This window comes from Capra hircus, chromosome 8 (assembly GCF_001704415.2).
Source record: "Capra hircus breed San Clemente chromosome 8, ASM170441v1, whole genome shotgun sequence".
Lineage (NCBI taxonomy): Eukaryota > Metazoa > Chordata > Mammalia > Artiodactyla > Bovidae > Capra > Capra hircus.
Window position 1 is genome coordinate 87,618,649 of NC_030815.1, and position 7,950 is coordinate 87,626,598.

Here is a 7,950-nt window from a genome sequence, read left to right on the forward strand (position 1 = left end):
TCGTGTATGGATGTGAGAGTTGGACTATAAAGAAAGCTGAGTGCCGAAGAATTGATGCTTTTGAACTGTGGTGTTGGAGAAGACTCTTGAGAGTCCCTTGGACTGCAAGGAGATCCAACCAGTCCATCCTAAAGGATATTAGTCCTGAGCGTTCATTGGAAGGACTGATGTTGAAGCTGAAACGCCAATACTTTGGCCACCTGATGCAGAGAGCTGACTCATTGGAAAAGACCCTGATGCTGGGAAAGATTGAGGGCAGGAGGAGAAGGGTACGACAGAGGATGAGATGGTTGGATGGGCATTACCGCCTCAATGGACATGGATTTGGGTGGACTCAGGGAGTGGTTGATGAACAGAAGGCCCCTGTTCATGGGGTCGCAAAGAGTCAGACACAACTGAGCAACTGAACTGAACTGAACTGAAAACCTGAGAACTGTTTAATAGGCTGGCCAGGAAACAAAACCCAGCAAGTTATTCATATTATAGATTTTTGTTTGGCAAAGGAATATATTGATCCAGAGACAAAGAAACACATACAATACAAAAAACACAAGAGCCTTATAGGAACAGCTAGATATATGAGCATAAACACACATTTAGGGAAAGAACAAAGTAGAAGAGATGACTTAGAAGCTTTAGGTCACATGTTCATATATTTTCTGAGAGGCGGTCTTCCTTGGCAAGGTTTAAAAGCTGACACATTAAAAGAGGGATATCAGAAAATTGGAGATACAAAACGAGCCACACCAATAGAAGTGTAATGTGAAAATTTTCCAGAAGAAATGGCAATGTATCTTCGTGTGTAAGAAGGCTAGATTTTTTTTGAAAAACCAGATTATGACTACCTAAGAAAGCTTTTTACTGACTTGTTTGATCAAAAAGGATATATGTTTGATTATGAATATGACTGGATTGGTAAATAGTTGCCTACTCTAGTGGGTGCATTCAGCAAGATCCTGCTCTGTGTATCAAACAGAGCACATCCACACGGAGGTAAGACACAATCCAAAAGTCAGGTTTGCTGTCCTCTTAGGTATGTAATGTCTTAACTTATTTATGTATTATTTTCTCACTGTTTATAAATTTATTTTGTGTTTTATCATGCCCATACTGTTTTATATGTGCATGCCCTTGTTCATGTGTTTGCACACATGTTTGTATACACACTTTTATATATATATATATAATGATTGAAATACATATCCTTTTCTTCTATAAAACAGACTGTATATAGACATATTAAGGATAAAAATGCACATATTTTCAATAGATAGGCTATTTTCCCTCATGTTCACATTAGATTTGTTTAATCATAAACCCTGATTAGTGGTGTTAGTATAAACTTTGAGAATATTGCTCTGTTAGAATGGAAGTGTTTGGATACCCTGTTGGAATGAACTGTAATAGTAGTGGTCCTTTCTAACTGTAGTCTAGTTTAGTGTAATAAATTATTTACTGAGTTCTGTTACTTGAAAGCTACTTCTCTCCACATTGCAGAAATGCAGAAGTAAGGAAAAATACATAACCTGTGGGAAATGACTTTGTAATGAGTGGTTAAGAGCTCACTGAGCCTCTGGAATCAATCAGACCTGGATATGGCAGGTTACTCATTCACTCAAAACCGCAATTCTCATCTGTAAAATAGAAATAATATATGTTAATTAGTAGCATATAGTAAGCTTTCATTAAGTCTCAACTCTTATGGCTGGTGTTCCTGTTATCATTATTACAATAAATTTACAGGCAACTACATAACTGCAGAATAAATTCTACCATGGGAGATACACTAATAAAGTGCCATGAAGGATCATTGGAATGTGTAGGATCTATAAAGATTTTATGCAAAGGTGGTTTTTGAGATGGGCCTGAAGAAAGAATGGAATTTTTAAAGGCAGGCTAAAGAATAAGAGAATTTTGGAGGGAGTGAGCATTAAAAAAATATAAAGCAAAAGTTTAAAAATGTAGAATATGTTTGAGGAGAAATAAGCAGTTGGTTTGGAGCAGAGAGTAGGTTCAAGACAAGATATAGAAGATTCATTGAAGAGTTTATATTTCCTGGGTAAGATAAATTGGAAACTCTTGAATTTTTGAACAACATTTTCACTCTCCTCTTTTTTGTATAAAGAAACCTTACTGAATCCATTTTTGAAACAGAATTTTTGCTGTCACCTTGAATTAAACAGTATCTTTAGAGTTTTCAATTATAACCCTTCTTGGAGAGGGGTAGTATGCTATCTTTTTTGTATCTCATCAGGGTTGAGGTGAATGTTAAAAAAATAAAATCAAAGAAGAAATACAACTCACTGAAAATCATATTCAAATAAAATGCTACATTTAGGAAGTATTTATAATTTTATGCTTTAAAGTATAGACAATTTTAAAAAGATTAGTTTTATAATTTTGCCTTAGAAAAACTGAGCAGTAAAGGGTCTTATACACAAATTACTTCAAGTATAAATTAAAAGCCATTGATAGCTTGAGTATTCTGATAAGATGCTGTATATTGAAAGAAATGGGAAAAGTTAAGACTTGAGGTATGTGTTTTATAAATCAGTTAATTTCTCAAATGTATGTTGAACAAGACCAACAATTCATGTTCTGTTAAGATCTCCACTTGAGCTATGAGGTATTGTAATAAATGAAACTCTTCTTTTATTGTTGAATTAAATTATTCTTAAAATAAATTTAAATATTTTAAAGTTTAAAAATAAATAAATAAAAGCAGCAGAGCACATATACTAGGGTTTGCCAAAGAATGGCTCAGTAGTCTGAGAACTCACTTGAAATTTGCAGTCAAGAATTTAAAGGTGGTTTGGTTTTTCTCACAAGCCTAGATTAATTGAATGCATGTTTGGAACAACTGGACCATCAACCAGTACATAGAAGAGTAGAGGAACTGAATTCAAGGTGTTATTCAGAAGTGATTGAAATGATGAATATTTTGGTGGGGTTTTGTGGATGATAAAGAAAGTGGAATTGATGGCAAAACCAATACAATATTGTAAAGTAAAAAATAAATAAATAAAAGAAACAAGAGGGAAGGGGGGCAGGACACAAGATTTAAAAGAATTGCATACACATGTACCCCAAAGTTCATTGCAGCAGTATTTGCAATAGCCAGGACATGGAAGCAACATTTTGTAGCTCTCTATCTACAAATGGGTTAATAAGGAAGACATGGTACATATATGCAATGGAATATTACTCAGCCATGAAAAACAACGAATTTGAGTCAGCTGTAGTGAGATGGATGAAACTAGATCCTGTTATACAGAGTGAAGTAAGTCAGAAAGAGAAAAACAAGCAGTGCATATTAGCACGTATATGTGGATCTAGGAAAATGATATCGGTGAGCCTATTTGCAGGGAAGGAATTCAGACGATGTAGTAGAGAATGGACCGTGGACACAGTTGGAGGAGGAGATAGTGGGACAAACAGAAAATAGAATCGACATGTATACACTACCACGTGTAAAATAGATAGCTGGTGAGAAGTTGCTATATAACACAGGGAGCCAAGCCTGGCACTCTGTGATGACCTAGAAGGGTAGGATGAGGGGAGGGAGGAAGGCTCAAGAAGGAGGGGACATATGATTGATTCATGTTGTTGTACGGCAGAAACCAACACAACATTGTAAAGTGACTTTCCTCGAATTGAAAAATAAAATATAAAAGAATGACATAGTTTGAGGACACAACATAAACTGTTTAGAACCAAATAGGTGGAAGATGGCAGACCAGCTGACTTCCACTAGACCTTTGGCCTTAGAATAAGCTCAACTTAACACAACAAACTAAATGGCACACCCACCAGTGACCTGACAGTTCTGAGGCCAAACATCAAGGATCAAAAAGTGGTCAGTGACCCAGTTCCTAGACACTCCTACCTCTTCCCCCAAATTGCTGGAATAACCACTGCACTCATCAGTCTATGAATTTATCCAACTCATAAAAACTCACCACACCATATTTTGAGGTTGCTCTCACCTTCTGAGATAGCCAACACTCTGCCTGTGGAGAGTGTTTCTCTATAAATAAATCTGCTTACCTATCACTTTCTGCAATGGGACATCAAGAACCTGAGTTTCATTACGTCCTGAAACCAAGTATGTGATCTTAGTTAAAAGGCAATGGATTCAAGTCCCAAACTGGGTTACATGGCTTCAGTAAGTCCATGCATTGGAAATCCAAATGAGACTTAAGAACTGCTAGCAGAGTTAATTAGGATAAGTAGCTGGAAGACTAGGAACCAACAGAGTGAGAAGGGATTGTAGCTCTCCTCTAAGACATGGTGGCCTGATAGTGGAAGATGTGATTCTGGGAAGGAGGTGGTGAGTGGGAGGAGAAGAGGCGCTCTACCACTGCTGCATGGGCCAACAACCCGAAGCTGAGGCCACGAAGGCTGGTGGCCAGGGTAGCGTGAACAAGGAGGCACTGGGAGAGGGGCACTACTCCATCCATTCTCTGGCCTTCCCATCCCACCTCCTCCTCCAGCCTTCTTCTTACATGGTACTCAAAACTCTTTCCTTCTGAAACCACATCCTGAGTATCCTCATGAATGAAATCCTACCGAACCTTTGCCTCTCCTTGGATTTCCAGACTTTCTCACCGACTCTGTCCCTCTGGATTTGCCACAAAATCACACATTCTCTCCTCCGGAAGTTCCCCAGTGACACTGACCTCCTCACTGCTCCCAAATGTGCCCTCTATTCTTCAACATTCTGAACTCAACCCATCTTTCTATTAGATGCAGAAGCCTGAAGAAGCATCTACTTCCACAGGCCTGCTTTTGACATGAGTGGCCTCTGTGTTCTTTAATCTACGTTAGCAACCTATTAGGCTGTATATGAGCAAGATTACATAGATTGTACACAGTTCACTTCTCCATGTTAGTTATGACTGCAGAAAGCACTCAGCACAGATCCTATCCGATTTATAGATATAGATTTGAAAGACGTTAGCATCTCCAGACAATCAGTCCCGAAGAATTAACAAACCCAGGTACCCTGTGGCCTGGCATGGCCCCAGCTATATGAGAAGGCTACACCAGTCAAGGGCCTTGATCATATGGGGGAGGGGCATGCATCTCTTATATAGACCTCTAGAATTAAGTCAGAATGATAGAACTAGGTCATGAGTTGTTATGTAATCACAAATAAAGAGGAATAGATGTCTAACCTGATGGAAATAGCAACTGATAACAAATACGTCAACTTTGATTTCCTGGGAAACATACTTTTTATATGCTATTTATTGTTTGCTCCAAAATGCGCACTTAAAGACATTCTTAAAGGGAATTTTTTTGTGTAGTCTGAACAATGTAAAACTGAATATGTTCTATTTTTGAACCCCTACGCATAACTGCAACAGGAAAAAGCTTTCAGATTAATCAGTAGGAGTCTTCCAGATTTGACAAGAAACTCGGTTGCTCTTTCCATGGACTCTTTTATAGCTCACAGCTTACTAGCTATGTGGGTTATGAGAATGGTGGTCCACATCCTGACAAAATACCACAATGCTGGCAGCAAGAACTCTTATGTCTCAAGTCCCTCTTCACCTGTTGTAATGAGACGGTGAGGGAGCTTTGCTCAGGGCGTGGGGGCCAAACCCACTAAACTTGGTACATCCTCTTGTCCTTTCCTGCTCTGTGTCTGAGGTACTAGCTAGAATTATGCTGTTTATCAGAACTTAACCCTTGGTATTAACTTTGAGCACACTCTGTGAGATGGCCGGGGAAGCCTGGCCTGCTGCAGTTCACGGGGTCACAAAGAATCTGACATAACTTAGCGACTAAACCACCCTTGGTATCAACAACCCAAGGAATCCTGAGAGGCCCCTTCTCACATTAGTATGGAGTTCTCATTCATACTGAACAGAGGAACCAATACCACCTCCAAATTGCACAGAGTGATCAAACTCTGAACTTTATCTCTCTCCATCAAAGTAATGGAAAAAAAAATGGCAAAAGCAAACGTGCATAGCTTCATGGATCAGAAATGGGTCAGAAACAGACAGACTTTGGGGCCTTAGACTGAAAGCTGCAACCACACGCCAGTAGGCTTCAGAGGTAGAAACAGACTGGTATTCTCTTGCACTCAGCATGCGTTGGAGGACTAGAGCCAGGCTTGCTGCTTAACTCGAGTGCTGTGATGAGAGGCTGCTGAGGCTGATGTAAAAGCCACACCTGGGTGAGTCAGCTACTTGGCAGTCACATGCATCCTGCCAAGCCCTGGACAAGCCAGGCTGCCTTAAGAATCTGATTTTATAAACGGATGATGTAACTCCAGGGAAGGAACCCCAAGCTATGTCTGTGGCAACTGTGGCCCATGTTAAGCCATGGACTGTGAAAGTGATAGCGAAACTGCTACAACAGCGATTTAACAGAAAAAACTAAAATTTGCTATTCAAGATGCATTTCCCAACTAGAGTTCGGAGCACAACAGAAATTAATACTAACCAAGGAAACAACTATTAGAGTGTTCACTCCTGACTAATGAAGTAGACCAAAATATTAAAATAGCTACTATGTTTATGTCTTTGGAGAGCTAATGGAAAGTGGGTCAACACTAAAAACCAAGCAATTAGAAGGAAAACATGGAAACATGTGTACATTAAAAGAAACAAACAACAGTTCAAAATCTTAAAAATGACAGATGTGTTAGCTGCTCAGTCACGTCCGACTCTTTGCACCCTCCTGGACTGTAGCCCGCTGGGCTCCTCTGTCCATGGAATTCTCCAGGCAAGAATGCTGGAGGGGTTGCCCTTTCCTTCTCCAGGGATCAAACCTGGGTCTCCTCCATTGCAGGTGGCTTCTTTACTATCTGAGCCACCAAGGAAACCCAATACAGACGCTGACATTTTTTTTTTCAATTTATTTTACTTTACAATACTGTATTGGTTTTGCCATACATCAGCATGAATCTGCCACTGGTGTACATGAGTTCCCAATCCTGAAGCCCCCTCCCACCTCCCTCCCCATATCATCTCTCTGGGTCATCCCAGTGCGCCAGCCCCAAGCATCCTGTATCCTGCATCGAACCTGGACTGGCGATTCGTTTCTTACATGTTATTATACATGTGTCAATGCCATTCTCCCAAATCATCCCACCCTCTCCCTCTCCCGCAGAATCCAAAAGTCTGTTCTATACATCTGTGTCTCTTTTGCTGTCTTGCATGCAGGGTTATTGTTTCCATCTTTCTAAATTCCATATATATGTGTTAGTATACTGTATTGGTGTTTTTCTTTCTGGCTTACTTCACTCTGTATAATCGGCTCCAATTTCATCCACCTCATTAGAACTGATTCAAATGTATTCTTTTTAATGGCTGAGTAATACTCCATTGTGTATATGTACCACAGCTTTCTTATCCATTCATCTACTGATGGACATCTAGGTTGCTTCCATGTCCTGGCTATTATAAAGAGTGCTGTGATGAACATTGGGGTACACGTCTGTCTTTCAATTCTGGTTTCCTCAGTGTGTATGCCCAGAAGTGGGATTGCTAGGTCATAAGGCAGTTCTATTTCCAGTTAACATTTTAAAAAGTTTTGAAGGATAGAACAGACATTACCCAACTCTTTCTTTTTTTGGAAGAGAATGGAGTAAATCAGAATATGAAACTGAATAGCTCCTGTCTAGAACACAAGACAAAGAGAGAAACAATTGAAAATATGAATTCATGGTTGAAAAGCTTGCTGATTAATTTCCAGATAGGAGGAAGAACTAAATAACAGAATCATTAGAAATTAGCCTATTCATACTGGGGTGAAACTGAATAATGTCAAAGGTAAAAAGAAAGCTTAAAAAATTACCAGGGAAGACAGATCAACAAAAAGCTGATAATTAGATGATAGATTTTTAAATTAGTAGTAACAGGTGCCAAAAGACAATGAAATAACTTTTGTCTTAAAATCACAACTTGAAATCTAGAATTCTGTGTGTTGAATAGA

At 39.2% G+C, this 7,950-nt stretch overlaps 1 pseudogene; it reads left to right on the forward strand.

The window, feature by feature from the left end:
- Positions 423-1,511, forward strand: LOC102188046 (annotated as a pseudogene).